This window comes from Anser brachyrhynchus, assembly GCF_964034855.1.
Source record: "Anser brachyrhynchus genome assembly, chromosome: 1".
NCBI classification, from domain to species: Eukaryota; Metazoa; Chordata; class Aves; order Anseriformes; family Anatidae; genus Anser; species Anser brachyrhynchus.
The window spans coordinates 97,670,251-97,686,698 of record NC_137694.1 but is presented as its reverse complement, the minus strand read 5'-3'; the positions used below and the strand labels follow the sequence as shown (position 1 = coordinate 97,686,698).

General features: G+C 39.9%; 1 protein-coding gene across 10 annotated transcripts in view; it reads left to right on the top strand.

The window, feature by feature from the left end:
- Nucleotides 1–16,448, top strand: part of LOC308188313 (uncharacterized protein) — a 421,245-nt gene that overhangs the window by 229,714 nt on the left and 175,083 nt on the right. For 3 of the 10 annotated variants that reach the window (XR_013945391.1, XR_013945392.1, XR_013945394.1), the window contains one exon: nt 829–2,258. The exons of 6 other annotated variants lie outside the window; for them this stretch is intronic. The gene's annotated coding sequence lies outside the window, so the exon portion shown is untranslated. Of the gene's footprint in view, nt 1–825; nt 2,259–16,448 lie in introns of those variants that run through there. One more of the 10 variants, XR_013945393.1, reaches the window with a different exon arrangement.

Here is a 16,448-nt window from a genome sequence, read left to right as displayed (position 1 = left end):
TCACAAAGATAATAATATAAGCAGTAAAATATCCCAAGCAAAAAGAAAGCAGCTGTAGATCTTGCCTATCTGGCTAGTATTATTGGGATGGTTCTTTTTAGCTTAACCTACCGTTAATGCTTTGCAAATGTATATGTGCATGCTGAGGGCTGGCCAGGAGTTGAACTGCATTTATAATGGTTGTATTGAATTGCTGCACTGTGCCTGAATGCTTACAGACACATAAGAGGACAGGAAAGGTACTCAAGAAACTGATAGACCATGCCGGATCTGGTCTACCAGCTCTAGTTACAGGAGAATGTAACGTGCTATAAACAAGATGTAAAGAAAAATTTATAAAGGTACTTGGTGAAATGCTGCTATGCAACTGAAGTGTTTGTTAGCTGTTGTCCCAGGATGGATTGTCTATGTCCCTTTGTTGTGCTGCTCTCTTTAATAAATAACACACCAAACTCAGAGATATGATTTAACTAGAATGATTTGTATCATTAAAAACTTGTAACAGATGTAGAGAGAAAGCTATTCTGCCTCCCATTCTCTTCCAGTGCCTTTTGTTTCCTTCGCTATCTGTAATAGTTGAAGGCTATAACATATCTCTCTAAGCCTTCACTTCTAGACTGATACTTGCCAGTCTGTCTTCAGAAAGTCAAGGTCATTTCTGCAGTGTGCAGGAGTAAATATTAGAGGTATAGACAGGAATTGTGGCTGTTTGGTTTTCTAATGAACTGTATTTCATTATAGGCAGCATTTCTTGTAGAAAAAATGTGATTTTTTTTTTTTTGTAACATATTATAAACCTGATCTAGTTTTTTCCCTTGGCTTTAGCAGACACTGGGGATGAAGTCCATGTTGGTGATTCTCCATGCATGCTGCTGGATGCAGTCAAACCTGCAGCTGGCTTTCAAGCTGTTTCAGCCTGTGCTGCCCTCAACCCAGGCCAGTCAGCTCTGACTGAAGATACAGAAATTAGAAAACTTCTGATGTTACCTTGAAATAAAGTGGCCCTTGAAGAAATCTCTTGGGAATCCTGAGATTTCATATTGTGCTCACAAAATCTTTCGTTACTTTCTCTAGAAGTATGCTTTTGCTGGACAATTAAGATTGTAAGCATTAGTCTGAAAAGGTTCCCAATGGGAGGATATTGGTGACACAGATTATAGAGCCTTAGTAAGACAGGCCCCCTTTCAAGAGTCAAAGATCTTTAGGTCAAGGGGTCAAAGAGACTTTTCTAAAAGTTAATTTTGCATCGGTACGTCCAAAAGCACTGTCTTTCACAGGTCCTGACAGTCTGATGTCAGCAGAGATCCTGCTTCACGTATCATTGCTTTCAGTGGTAGCTCCTGGGCAAGAGGGATGAATTTATCCCACAACGGCTCCCCCAAAGCAACGGTACACCGGACATGGAATTGATTTGTCCTGTCTCTGCTGTGCAATTCAAGTTCTTTTTGGGTTCCCTTTCTAGATTAAACTGTTTAGTAGCACTGCAGTATGAGCTTCAAAAATGGATGATTTCTGTCTCACAGACATATGCTTAAATTCCTTCTTCTATAGCAGTTTGTAGAGCACCTTCATTTTGAGTCTTCTACTATTCAGTGAGAAGTCAATTTAGGATTAGGGTCTTTCAGTAAGGATCCTGTTGCAGAAGTCCTTCAATCATTGCACGGTACAAGAACTTACGATTCTTATGACTGAACATTCTGATATAAATACGAGACTGCTGTATTTATGGCAAAATCTTGATACAGTCTTGCTGTTACGTGGGGCATTAAAGAGATCCTGAAATATCTTTGAATCTGAAACAATGGGAAGCTGCTTACCTCATGACATAATAAGATAAAATAAGGTCAGGAAAAAAGTCATGTTTGCAAGTCCAGTAACAGAGCTGCAAGAATTATTTGCAAGAAATAATTTAGTTGCCAAAAATAGCAATCAAATATCCACAAGTTGATCAGTCTCTTTGATTCAGGAATCACTGGAATTTATTTGGTGACTACCTTCAATATTTATATTCTATGGACTCTCTGTCACTGGAGGTGGAAGAGGGATAGCTGTGGTTATAATACTATTTGCAAAAGCCTATTCTGTAATTTTCCCCTCTGGCATCTGTCTTCACATGACATGAAGCCAGGCATTTAGGAGACTATAGTATTGATGAAAAGATTAACAAGTTTAGTGTTCCTACAAGAGTTAATGTTTAGCTTACAGGAGGCTTCACATAGGTTCATGAATCCTCACACATCCTTCACATTACATTTATTTTATTAGCCCTACGATTGAAGCGGTGAAAGAACAAAACTTGATAAAGAAGACTGTTGATGCTGCATGAGTGAAGTGGGGGACGTTGTTCCACAAGCCCATTGATTCAGAAGATCAGCATGAAGCTCAGTGCACAGACGGGCAAAATCGTGTCAAAGGCTGTTGCAGGTAGTGCTGTGTTCGTAAAGGCAGCATGGCCACCCATTCACTTTCCAGCCACCACGTAGCAGAGGAAAGACGTCATGCTGCAGACGTCTGTTACTGTGTTTGCTTACCCTTACCCCTATTCCTGAGAGTTTTGGAATAGGTTCTGACAAGTGCGTATGGCAGTCATTGTTTATGACCATACTTCGCAATGTCCTACTGACTTAAAGAGCCCAAATTTGGCCCTCTGTAATTTAACCAACAACATAAACGGCGAACTCTCAGCTAAAGAGCTGGGAACAAAACTTAGTTCCTGGTTTCCTGCCTATTAATTTAGTACATATCTGATTTGAAATCTGTTTTCTACATACCCTTGCGTGCATGTTCCTTGGCACATGTGCTTCTTGCCATTATGGGGCAGATCCCATAGATTTTCTGCGTCATTAGTAGAGAGAGCCAGTCATTAGGAAAAAAAAAAAAAAGCTTATTTGCCTGAGCCGTTAAGATTTTTTCTCACAGTTCTGCCTGTGGCGCCTGTCACTAGCAGTCAAATAAGGACAATTTTACCATTCTCTCCTGCTGCTCTAATTTTTTTTTTTCAGTGCCAGTACATGTATTTGTTATTCTTTATAACTCCCTTTGAAGTTGGGAATCCAAGGGGAATCTAAAACCGACCAGATGTTTCTGCTGCTGGAGACACAGAAGACAGCAAGGATTAAGTTTAACTGAAACTTACTTCTCTACAAAGCCCATTACAGTCAAAATTCTTCCTCAGATAGATTTATTTATTATTTATGTTTGCACTTGCCATCCCGGGTAGGTGATACCTCAAGTCATCTTGCCCAGGAGGAAAATGGATGATTTATCCAAGTAAATAGCGTATCAGCAACTGCCTGTGTTGATTTCCCTTATGGGGTTTCAGTTCCATTACACTGCATATTTCCCACCCACACTCTTTATACGGCATTTCATGTTGAGGAAAATCATTCCCATCTCTTTAGCTTCAGAGGACAGATATGTGGAACCATCCAGAGGGAGGGCAGCGTCACTTGTGTGCGGAGAGAGGTAACATACATGAGAAAGTACTGTCTGGAAGGCAGCGTGATCTTTTAACTCCTTCTCCTTTCACTGCTGGAAGATGGGAGAAAGGAATAGAAGGAGGCACAGGTGGGGAGGGACAGGAAAAAATGCTTTTATTGACACATGAGTTCAGGTTGTATGCTTTTGAAGGTGCAAGACGTGGAAAAAAAAATATTTTAAAATATACTGTGATGTAGAGGCATTAGGAAATCTTACGCGTTGTCCAGGTCCAAATTCTGCCATGGCAGATCCTGCTCGTCTGTGTCTGCAGTCATGGCCACAGGAGGAAATAGCAAAGTCAGGGCTCGTGGAGGTCAGGATAGGGAAGCAGCAAATAGAGCAACGCTTTGGTTTCTCTCTGCTAGGCATGGGCTTAAGCTTCCAGATTTTAAACACCACAGATTTCTGTTGTACTTTGCTGCCAAGTTATCTCATGTAAGTTTATGGGGCTCTCTGTCCCTATGCCTGTCTCTCATGACCATACACAACTTTTGAGCATGCTGGCCATTTTCAGCCAAGTCTGAAAGAACTTAAAAAAGAATTCATTTTCTATAAAATGGGTGTCTAAAGAGAAGAGAAAAAGCTCAAACTAGTGCCACTTCTGGGCAAAATCAAGCAGAACTTGTCATTTAACCAAGCTTAGTGGAAGACGGCTGGCTGGCCAGCACATGCTTTGCTCCAGAGCAACCACAGCACTCTGTCTTTTGCTCACTGAGAATTTTACCTTTCTTGTGGGAGGGGAGACCTACAATAATTGTACTCGTATTGTGTAGAGCTTGCAGGCTCTGATCACCAATCTGTAGGAAGATGGGCTTTGTTAGTATTACTTTCATGTCTGAGCCGTTTTTCTTAAAGTCCTGCCCTCTTTCTTGCTGGTAGTCAAGGTACATCTCTTCTGGCTGACAGTGTTTTCCCATTTCTCTCTGCTGTGGGGTTACAACACCTATTCCTTGGTTTTCTCTGTTTGGATTCACGGTATTATTTCATGCTAAATCTCACTATTCCTCAAGTCTCGATGTCACAGCCACCATGATTGAGAAATAGTATTGGGCTCTGCCTAAGTTGCTCTTTAATTGGCCAGATGGATCGCTAATGCCTTTGCTGAGGCACTGTCCTCCATCATTAGCTGTTGGAGTTGCCTCCTAATATTCCAAGGCCCTGTACAACACCCTAATTTGTTTTTAAACAGGGAAATAAGAACCTTTGTGATTATATAGAGCCTCCTGATAAATATCAGGTAAAAACATTTTTTTTTTCTGATTTGAAAATATAAAAAGAAATAAGTCCTGGGAACACCGTGTGGTTTTGGATGTTCTGTGTGTTTCTGAGGAAAGATAGAAAGAAAAGAAATCATGGTTTTCATTTTATATTTTAGGACCTGAATTCCCAGCTTTATATTAAAGAGAAACAGGTTAAAATTGGGGAATTTGGGATCTACATATTTTCTCGTCTTTATTTTTTTGTCAAGGCATCGAGGCAGATGGTATGAAAAGCATTTATATTGGTCTCTCTGCTGACGGAGCTTAACCTAATAATCCAGGACTTGGAACTGGGTGCTTCGATAAAAACACTTTCCGAGAGATTTTTCCATTCAAAACACCAGCAGAAATTTTTTAATTGACAACATCAGAAATTAGTATCCTGCTAGGACTACATTTCTTTTCACCTTATTACTCAGAACAAAAGATTAATATATACTCATTCCAAGCATGAGAGTTTTCAATATTTTTTTCCTAAATTAAACCAAAGACAAAGTGAAATGGTTTACCACAGGATTGTGAGAGTGAAAATGGGGAAAGTCCCAGTTCCGTGTCAGTTATTACTTTGTCCTAGTTTAAGCACTTGACTCTTTCTTCTGGTGATTGCTCCATTTTCTTGTTTTTATAGCGTGCTAGATACTTTGAAATTTGCAGACTTAGCTCAGTCTTTGAAATGAAGTAATCCTAGCTCTGAAAATGCCAAATTAAACTGTGATTCAGAATTCCCCTTAATTGTTACCAACTTCGTATACAGAAAAAGCTGCACTCTACTGAGGTTTTCCTTCATTCATCTCTAGTCTGAACTTCATTTCCTACCTTCTTCCTGTTGTTGCGGGGCAATCTGAAAGACCAAAACTGGTGTATAAGAAAATAACATGGTTCTCATCTAAAATTTGGAGCACAGGTCTGTGTGGACCCCTCCCACTTCTTGGATTTCCTTATGTGTACGTTCTTGAGAAATTGCATTTAAAATATATACAGGAAACTGAGCCTAACTGAGAAGATTATACCTTGTAAATATTTTCTTCTGTATATTTTGATAGAATGGCATGGGCGTGGAGGGCAGGGGTGTGGATTTTATAAATGTTTTTATGCTTTCATAATGCAGCTCATAATCCATTTTAGATCGTTCTTCTTAAACAAAGGTATTCAGATTTGCCATAGAGGTTAGCAAATAATGATACAGTACCATTGAATTGTGATGTTAACACCCCAAAGCAGCCCATCCAAGTGGGATAGCATGCGCCCTGTTTTCTTGGATCAATTTGTGATTTTTTTTTCCTGCTGCTGTACAGCAGTTTTAAAGGTTACTTCTCCTGTCCCTTACAGTTGTCATTTTCCATATTGTAGCACTGCAAGGAAGAGTGCACTGTGGAAAGGATCTGTTGTGGAAACGTCAGGTGCAAAGACACAGCTTACCTATTGTCTGTGACATACTGTCTTATGAAGTCAAACAGGAATCTCTATGTCTTGCAGTCGGGTATTAGAGATTAGGCAATGAGTCCAAACCAACAAGGAGCCAGAGGGCAGATTGCACATCTGACTGTGAAAGTCATCATCAGGCCAAGTACTCAATCAGGCCAGTTGGAAAAGCATCTTGTTTCTCAGAGGTAGGGCTGGATTTATGTTCTGCCCAGCACACTCATTTAGAGAGAGAGGATTAGATAGCCCATAATATCACTGCTAATACTCTTGAACACAAAGGGGTTACCAGCGCTTCATGCTGTGCTCACTCTCCCAGGGTGGCAAGTGTGTGGATGAGGTAGAGACACGGATAGAGCCCCCAGTACCCCCAGACCAGCTGAATTATTCCAGCAAAGTAGCCTGGACCTCAGTGGAACACGTTCTCTGCTGACTCCCAGAGGTTTGTGTTCTGGTGGTCACAGAATCAGAGGAATTACGCCTCATGTGATCGCTTTCTCAAACAATGCTCCTACGTCCCTCGTGATTTAACAGCTGTCTTGCAGTTGTGGTTCTTATATCTACCTTTATTAGATCTCCAGCTAGCCCCATGGCCTCTTTCATCTTCCTTTCCCAGGGCCCTGGACAGATTCCTGCTAACTTGCCGTTGCTTTGTATCTGCCCTCGGATCGCTGGTGCTGCTATTCTGACAGCCTACCCAAATCCTTCTTTGCTCAGAGGAAATAATAACTCTCATTCAGTTGCTTTCTTAGCATTTATTGTGACATCCAAAGACAAATGCAAACTCATCTCTAGAATCATTATTCTCTTTGAAGAACAACGGATTGTCAGGGGAGGCATTTTTTTGTGTGGATTCACTTAGAAGTTCTGTCCCCCAGTGTGGTTCTCCAGCTGCCCCTGTCATATCCTCAGTTGTTGTTTATCCAACTTTTAATAATTTCCTTTTCATGCTAGAAAGGCCCACATAATTTTCTCTGTGTGTGCATGTATTTGTATTTACTTCATGTTTTTTTATTTCTTTAAATTCATAACATACAAAATATATAGAAAAAGACATCCATTGCACTAGATACATGCATTATGTATGCATAAATTTTATATATATATATATTGGCCTGAATTTCATAAAATGTCTAGGGATTTTGTGTGCCTACGTTTTCAGTGCACTGTTGCAGTCTTTAAGGTATCTCTTAATCACCTCACATCATGACTAATTCTTGGAAGAAACGTACTGGTATGTGAATAGCTAGGCTATGCCCTACTTCTGTGTAGAGACGAGTGGAGGGAATACTTCTTTGTACTACTGAAAGAGATGAAGACTGTGGATATTACTTCACTTCATCAAAAGAAAGAATATCACTTAGTATGTTACCAGCAGCATTGCTTTCTACACCTGGGCATCGGCTATTTATATGTTTTCTGGATCACCAAAGGTACTTTGAGGTTCCTGTTTAATACTGCGGTGGCTTTGATTAGTGGACTCTGATTTTGACTAATCTCTTTCATCTGAAGATGGGAAATCAAGCCTGGCCTGGAACCAGCCCAAGGTGGCATGAAAATCCCTAGCTTAATTTGTTCTATTAACATAAGCATTCACCTAAAAGTGTTAAGATGAGATCAGCACGAAGCTTGCCATTACAGCAATGTGCACAAATATGAGGGTGGAAAATTGCTCAGAGAAACTGTCATTCAAGTTCTCAGGGTAATGTAGGAATGTTGTTTATTCTCCTCTGAATAACAATAGCACCCTTACCTGTAGCAAAAGAAATGGAAAGAAGCAGCAGAGAGAATATCCTTCCAGCCATGACTTTGGGTTTGACAATCTCCAATGAAATTGATGTTTAAGTGTTGGCTAGCATTCTCATAAAAGGCCATCACCTTTTTTTGTGACATTACTGGTTAGGGTAGAACGAAGAGGGAGAAGGGGAGGAAAATCAAGAGAGAACACTAGAAAGTGCAGGCTTTGTCTTACAGGAGTGAATAGGATTTTCACTGGGATCTTTTTTTCAGTTCTGTGTCCCTAAAAAAAAAAAAAATAACAACTTGCAGAACGCATTTGAGAGAGAAACTGGAGGGTTAAGTTGTCAGGTACTAACCTGAAACACATAAGCCCTGGGCTCTTACCCTTGCTTTGCCACAGCTCTCCCAGAGGACCCTGGGGAAGCCAGTTTGGGCATAACAGCTCTTTCTGCCTCCCAGGGAGGCTGGGGGAAGAGGCATTGGAGGTCAAGTGGAGCTCTGACATAATGGTGACAGTGGCCTTCCAAGAAGTTGATATAGATACCAAGGTTTGATACGATGAATGGGATTCATCGAAATGAAGGTAGAAAGCAGGGATCTGTGCTGGAAATCCTTCCTCTTACAGGGATCTGTGCTACTCGTGCACCTGGCTGCGAGGGGCTCATAGCTTTTCCTTCTGCTTTTCTTTCAAAATTTACACAGTGAAAGTGTTGTAGGTTTTCTGTCCTGCATTAAAACAAGGGTAATATATATATTGTGTTTATAAAATAAGAATTTACAGGCATGAAGGACATCCATCCTATGTTACAGAAACATAAGTACTTTTTGCTTCCCTTTCCTCCTTTTCCCGTGTTTATGCCATACAAAGAAATTGTTAAAGCAAATACAGTTATGGACATTTTATCTCTAATCTGCACAAAATTTTAAAACCTTTTCTCACATCCCAGCATATATAACTACTACTTTAAAGGCAAAGAGGAATTCTGTGGCTGGGAGCTGAGGAATATGAAAGGTTTAGTAGCCTTCCTGTGAGAGGAATATGATAATGTTCACTGACAGAGGAACTACGAGAAACAATTATCCCAAGCTGTGTCTTTCAGACAATGCTGTCAGATTTTCCACTTCCATGAGCACAGCTGGGCATGCGGTGCCAGGGTGAGAAATTCCACAGTGGCTGGAAGCTGAGTGTGCTGGGTGCAGGGCTGGCCTTCGGTGCTGGAGGTCAGGAGCAGAAACTGGAGAGGAAAAAGGAGGATGACTTTCTCCAGCTTTGAGACTGTAATTTAAAAAAAAAAAAAAAAAAAAAAAGGAAGGGAAAAAAAAAGTTTGGTACTGTAAGGAAGGAATCTTTCAAAGATGTTCCTTCCCAGACTGTTGCTCCTTTGAGTTTTGTCTCACAGTTCAGGTTCTTAACATACCTGTACTGCCTTTACAAGATATATGCCACCTACTTCCAGATGTCTTTGGTCTTGGGCAAATTTGCATCTTACATATAAGTCTGCTGAAATGTTTGGGGTTTTGTTGTTTGTTTATCATTTGTTTTCTTCCGTGCCACCGGTACTTTACATGTTTTTGTTTGTTTTGTTAATTTTGTTTTATTTTTTGTTTGTTTGTTTTTAATTATGTAACATGCCCAATGTTAGCTAATTGAATGTGGGAGCTCTGAAGGATGAGGAAGTGATCCAGGTCAAACTCCTGTGGGTATTCAAACCTGAGATCTGTTTGGATGCAGAGTTTCATTCCTACCTGGTTTACTTGGGTCAGCCAGCAATTTTGACTCCATTTCTGACTTGTGTATATGTATAGCAGTATGTGCGTTAGGTAGGCTTCAAGCTGGTTAGGTTGGCTTCCTACAGGGAAAAAAAGAGGTGAAGAGATTCCAAACAAGCAACAGTGGAGATGGTTAACTCGGGATCTGCGAGTGTTTCAAGTGCTATAGATTGCTTCTCATATACACATCACGTTTTGCTTTATGTGGTGTTTGAAATATTAAATGGTACAGCCGTATGTTACATCTCCTGATTTGATCAGTGTGTGCTGTTCTTGGTAAATTTTCAGGATTCTAGCTTTTTAAGAATGGTTTGCTAAATGCTTGAGTTAGATAATCTTTGGGACTCCTCTTAGATTACCTTCTTAAATTATCATATAGATTGCTTGTTACATCAGATTACCTTGACTTTTGCCTACTGCTTTGCCTTAGTGCTTGCAAGGAATGGTCTCTTTTCTCATTCTTTGTGTGAGTTGTTTCACAGAGATGTTCCCTGGCCTACCTTTTTAATGTTTTCTAATTTCTCTGTTGAAAACTTGGGAATTCTGGATAATTCCCTAGTCAGTCAGACAGCTCAAATAATGGACCCCCAAATGTAGGCTGTTAATTATTTTTCAGTGCAATGGCAATGTAATGTGTGACAATGGAGCTTTTTGGTAACAAGCAAAATCATTTTGGACATGCTGAAGACTAGAGTGATTAGCACTTAAATAACACCACGCTTCTGAGGATATCAAAACACTTCATAGCATTTAATGAAGGAGGCCTTCCTTCTGTACCCGAAGGATATACTTCACTACTACTAGCTCTCTTCATAGGGAAACGAGGAAACTGGTTCAGGGAGGGGTGAGGGACTAGACAAAATTATAATTAGCGGCTGTGTTGTCTGATCAGGGTCTCAAACTCAGACCAAAAGGCAATGTGTTTTGGTCCTTTGCATGCACCCTACAGGGGCCCGTTGTCAGCAGGGAAGTCCTGTGGGAACTGCAGCATTGCTGAGGCTCTCCACAACCAGACAAAAAGGTTGCTCCATGGGGAGAAGAGCCTGCCAGCAGCTGATGGGGTGATGAAAGAGAGAAAGGAGAACAAGAATGCCGATAGACTGAATCATTCCAATTCTATAAGGAAGAAATTCTTCACTGTGAGGGTGGTGACACACTGGCACAGGCTGCCCAGAGAAGCTGTGGGTGCCCCATCCCTGGAGGTGCTCAAGGCCAGGCTGGATGGGGCTTTGGGCAACGTGGTCTGGTGGGAGGTGGCCCTGTCCATGGCAGGGGGGTTGGAACTGGATGGGCTTTAAGGTCCCTTCCAACCCAAACCATTCTGGGATTCTAAAAAAATGGATGGCTGATTATGGAGGGAGAGCCTGGGTGAGTGCAAGAAATGAGTGAAAAAGCAGGAGAAAGTAAAGGACTGCGTGGATGAGAGGGTGAACTACTGAATGCGTGAGCCCAAAGCATCCTGGGCAAAGGAGAGAAAGATGTGGAATACTAGCATATATTTGCTTTCAGCTACTGGAACATAGAAACTCATTTTGTGTCCCATGTAAAGAGCACTGTGAAGCTGAGCATTTTGTAGTTAATGCTCAGCTTTGAAAAATAAAGTTGTCTGCATGTATTTTGCAACACCTTTGAACTGGACACATGTAATAAATATCACCATGAGATGTCCTAACAGGATTATTTTAGGATAATGGTCAATTTGAAATTTTTAGCCTTTATGTGGCAGGAGATGAGGCCATTAGCTCATGGTTGCTCTGGCTAATCTTTCTAGAAATGTAAGAGTACTGTGCTGTGCTCATCTTCCTTGTGTGCTCAGCCTGTCCACGAGATAAGGATATCAGAACCCAGAGTCTGGGTTAAATTCTTTTGTAAATAGGTACAGCTGGTTTTCAATGTTTTTTTTCCTTGGTAATTACAGTAAAAATGTACTCCAAGTTATATCTGGTCTTAATGTGGTGGTTTGGTTTGTTTGTTTTTTACTTTGCCTTCAGCACTATCTTTAAATCACTGTACTAGGGATTTGTTTTTAACTTTTAAGAGAGAACTTCCCAGGCATAGAAATACAGGACTAAATTTGCTCTCTGGGCATTAACATAGCTCCTTCAAGTGCCCCATCTCAGGAAGTGCTCAGGGGCTTTGGGCAACCTGGTCTAGTGGGAGGTGTCCCCGCCCACGGCAGGGGAGTTGGAACTGGATGAGCTTTAAGGTCTCTTCCAACCCAAACCATTCTGTGATTCTGTGACAAAGAAGACATGGAGAGATATACCTGTGTATGGTTGACTTGGTGTGTCTGTGTAGGATTGACTTTGCTGTATTAGACAAGTTACCTTTTAAATTCTGCTTTTAAGAACGGCCTGTGAGGCAGGTATCTTCAGCCATACGTGTGTGACATTTAAAAATTATATTACTTGAAAAATATCATCACTGTTACAATTTATTTATTCACTTCTTAAACATACCTACTGTTGAGAAGGGTCTGTGTGATGATTAATGAGACAATTATACACATTAATATCAGAGTAATCAGACCTCATACTTTTAAAACAGCGACAAAACGATACAAATAAATTTTTGAAAAGCATTGTGCTATCTGTAGTTGTCACTAGTTGGTTTGGCTGAGACGTATGTAATGATAGCTGGACTTCATAGTACTGAAGCACTGTCTCTTAAGACATGTCTTGCACATGACAAATTAAGAAAATGAAACACCAACAATTTGAAAGACTTACCGAAGCCATAAAGCAAATGCTGACACTCAGGCCCTGGCCACCAGTTCTCAGCTGTATGTCCTGGGTCCTGAATAGGTACAACATGAGAAGTCTGTAACTGAAAAAAAAAAATTATCCTGACGATGTTAAGGTGAAATAATGAATGTTTTATCAGAGAATGAGAGGTTATCAGGGAATTCCAATGATTTTATAATAAACTGGTTATCACCAAACGAATACATATTCAAGTCCCACTACTCTAGTGAGCCAGCAAAAGTTTGCCTCTGAAAGCTCATGCATTTATTAGGTAAAACACATTTTCAAGCAGAACAGCAAGGTGTTTCTTTAATTCTTCCTGTCATAGGAAGGTGGTCCTTGGCCTAATTTCATGTTGTCTCTGCACTACCCAGCTGATTAACCTTGAACATCTCATCTAAGGGATTTTTCTGCACAACTGTCCTGTGTTTGGTTTTGAATATTGGGCTGCACCACCATTTTCAAAGCTGGCTTTAGTGCGCGTCCATTGTTTCTCACTGGCTCCTGAGAGGCCTTTTGGTTGTACATTTTGTTATTTGTACATATTATTTTCACTCTTGTTACAGTTCTCTTTTCAAGCAGTAGACAGAGCTGACTCACTGCTGTTGACTCCATGACCTGCTTCCCATTTCAACCTCCACCTGCTTAAAAAGTTTAGTAGTTGGTGGTCTATCTCCTGGGACTAATGTCTGAGCAATGGACCATTAAAAAGCAAAACAAAAGGTAAAAATCCTTTTGGCTTGTGTGGCAGGAGCTCTGAGGGTGCAAGTAAACACCCACTTTGCTGATCATTGAACCTAGGGAACTGAAGAAAGAGAAGGAATGTCTTTCTAAGCAAAAAGACCTACTGGAAACTTGAAAACCACCTCTTCCTTGCTGTATATTAGCTGATAGGCACAGAAATGAAAAATAGCTTTGTTTGTTCTTCACATAAAATACATTGAAATATCAGGAAGATACCAAGTAGCTTGGTGAGGAGTGAGTAGCGCAGGCATATCTATATATCTAATATATATATATTTGGTTTTATCATTGACTCACTCTTGTGACTTTGATCATTTAATCTCTCTGTCTCAGTTTTCCCCAGTATTTAGTGAAGGCTACAAAAATGCATACTGCAGTTTTTGATGTTGCAGTTGATTTCTGTAGATTCTAAGAGACGCAACAGTGCTTTAGGTACTGTGTGCCCATTCTGGAAATGCAGCGTATGTTTCAACAACTTACAGTTTAACTAAACTGTGGCTCGTAGAAACTTCATTATGTTAACTTTCCCCATCAAAACCGAATCTCTGTTTTAAGCCTCTGTGAACTCTGTGAAGTAGCAGCATATAGCAGCCTTTTCTGGATATCTGAAAAGGCTCAGATATAGTTGAATGAATTTATTAATGAAGTATTCCCTCACAGCAAACAGATTTGTGCACTCCCGTAATTAAAAAGTGCAGAAGTAGTACTTCTCACCTTCCCTTTAGAGAAAGTGAAAATAAGCACCGTACAATGTTAGATAGTTTTCTCTAAAATTAAAGTTTTATTGCTGTTGAAATCTTGCAAGTCTTATATTAACAAAACCATATGTTTTATTTTCTTAAATGTTAATATAGTTTTTTGTTTGCATTTAAATGTTCTCCTGGAGTGTTTATACCACTCCGAAGAAAGAGTATTGTTCACACATGAAAATCTGTAAATGAAACCAACTTGAAACAGAAGTAAAGCTAGCACATCTGTTTTAATATCTCAGAAAGTAAACCAGCTGTGTATATATAATATATACACGCTAGTAGTAGATGTTAAATTAGATTTTAAGAATTTGTTTCAGCTTAATAGCCTAAAATGTTATTAGTAACATAGATAAGGAAATTACTTAATAAAAAATATATGATTTTTAACCTGACAGTGTCCCTCTTAATTAAGTTATGAGATCCTTAGATGAATGATGTTATAAAAGTGCAGTGTGTAGCTTCTATTATTTATAACAGAATGCCAAAGAGCTAGCTCAAACCGATTAAAGCAAGGAAAATCTCATTGAAACTTGCCATTCTGAGTAAGTGAATGGTGAATATTTCTAGAGAATTCATACAGCTTTAGCATCTCAAACATAGCAACCAGCTAGCTCCTTTTGATGCAAGAATTAAACATGTTGGGAAAATAATGATGATACTATTAAATTAATAAAAAGGATGGTCTTGGCAGGTTCTGGAATGTGAACAAAAATACAAGTATTTAAATTGTGATAAAATTTAAATTAGAAGTCTGGATATCCTCATCTGCCTTACAATGTCAGCTTTGCACTGATTTTTTTATTATTATTTTTAATACAAACTTTAAATATTCCTATTAGGTAGGTAATTTATCTCCCCTGCTACAGACCACTGTGAGGCTTGTTTCTTCCTGCCCTAAGCTGATTGTCCACCCTTCAGCACAATGAGTGTTGTAGACCTGCAAACCTTTAATCTACGTCTCCTAATAATGACAGCAAAGATTTGGGGTTTTAGCACTTCGTGTTTGACTCTGTTGCAGGGCTGAGGAGGGCTGATGTGTGATCCACAGCAGGACTATGCTGGCACAGGGCACTGCTGAATCATTTCCGTCCTTCATGTTGGGGGAGAAGTGATTTGGCAGGGACCACGGAGGCCAAGACTAGCAACTCACCCAGGATCCCAGCTGCAAGCTCAATTCTGCCCAGTTGTGCAGTAAAACAGCAGGACCCTTAAGAGAGTTTGTGATCTCCAGCCTCTCAGCTGCTTTTGGAAATCCCCTACCTCATGACTTTCTTTATCTGTAATATGTGTCTTTTAGCTCTATAGAGATCAGGTGTGGCACACGGCTTTAAGGACAGGAAGGATCTTGACGTAAGAGAATTAAGAGGGTAAATATTCATTTTGTTGGTGTTTAACTTATCATTAGTGAACTTTTACCTCTGCTCACTTATTGTAGCAATTAGGTACTTTGGAAATTAAATTATCTACAATTTAAGCAAATCAGAAAGCTGAAATCTCAGCTACATTGAAGTCAATGTGGTGGTGTTTTTTTGTTGTTTGTTTTTTCCTTCTTTCTGGTGCCATGATTTCATCCTAAATATCCAAGTCATTGAGGTAGGGTTGATTAGTATCTCTTACTTTCTTTTACCAGTGCTTACTACTCTCTTGAGGGCTATAAAAATAACTTATTATATGGAATTTAAATCAAAATGTATGAAGCATAAGCAGATTTTAGAGAACTTGTATTTGAAATGTTTCTTTTCCTAGTCTGCCTTCAGAAAACTCCTAAGCAAAACAAATAATGAAGTAATTCATTTTAAAGGCTTGATTCTGGGAATATGGTTGAAGGACTCAAAAGACCTAAGCACGTGTTCAAGGAAATACATGCTATATCTTAACATGATTATCATTTTAAGCCAGTTTCCTATAGCAGTTCAATCTATAACATGCAGAACTGATAGAATATAATCAAGTCTTATGATGATCATGCTTGGCATGGAAAATGAATGTATGCAAGGCTTCAGCTTAGATTAACCATGCGCCACAGATGCATTCATGAGCCCGTTTCCTGTTTTGCTTTATAAGCACCCCCAATCCAATCCTTTAGAGACATTTTTATCTGCTAATAGGCATAATTACAGTCATTCCTGCTGTCATTTATAAAATTATAAGACATTCATTTAGTCAGTTGTGGTGTTGAAGGCTGCTCGGTTTCCCTGACCAGGGAAGTTCTGCTGAATTCCTTAAGAAGTCACCAGCACACCTGGTCTGGCAGCCCTCTCTCCGCTAGATCATTAGGCTGTGATGAACCACTGACTGCACGGAGATTTCCACAAGATAGGCAAGAAGTTCAGGTTCTCACCTCTGTCCACTTTGTACCATTTATTACTGCATAGAGAGGATCTAATTTTCTGCATCTGGTGGGTGTGAATCTAGACCAGCTGCCCTGACACCTGAAGGGTTTCAGTGGTGTGCATTTCTGCAGGCCGGAGGCCTTTAAAACCAAGGGGCTTGGGGGGGCTTGTAAATTTGTAAATCTGACACAACTCCACTTTAAA